Genomic DNA, 295 nt, shown 5'->3' with positions numbered 1-295 from the left:
AACGTTAGAAAAGAAGGGATGGTTCTTTAATGTTGATCATTTGGGAGGCCCTGAGAACCACTGCTTTAAAGAACCACTTCTGTAAATGTGTAAAGCAAAAGGAAAAGGTTCTATATCAGTTAAAGGTTTTTCCGAGAACCATGCGCCCAAGCTAGGAACCATTTAGGAGCCTAAGAGTGGGGCAGTTAACGTTCATAGACTCAGACTAAAATACTAATATTAGGGTAAATACGGATAAACGTGGAGGCAGTAGATGATGTTTTTATGTAGTGTTTTAGCTCACGATGATGTCAGC

This window comes from Colossoma macropomum, unplaced genomic scaffold (assembly GCF_904425465.1).
Source record: "Colossoma macropomum unplaced genomic scaffold, Colossoma_macropomum, whole genome shotgun sequence".
In the NCBI taxonomy this organism is placed as follows: Eukaryota; Metazoa; Chordata; class Actinopteri; order Characiformes; family Serrasalmidae; genus Colossoma; species Colossoma macropomum.
Note: the sequence above shows the minus strand (reverse complement) of the source record.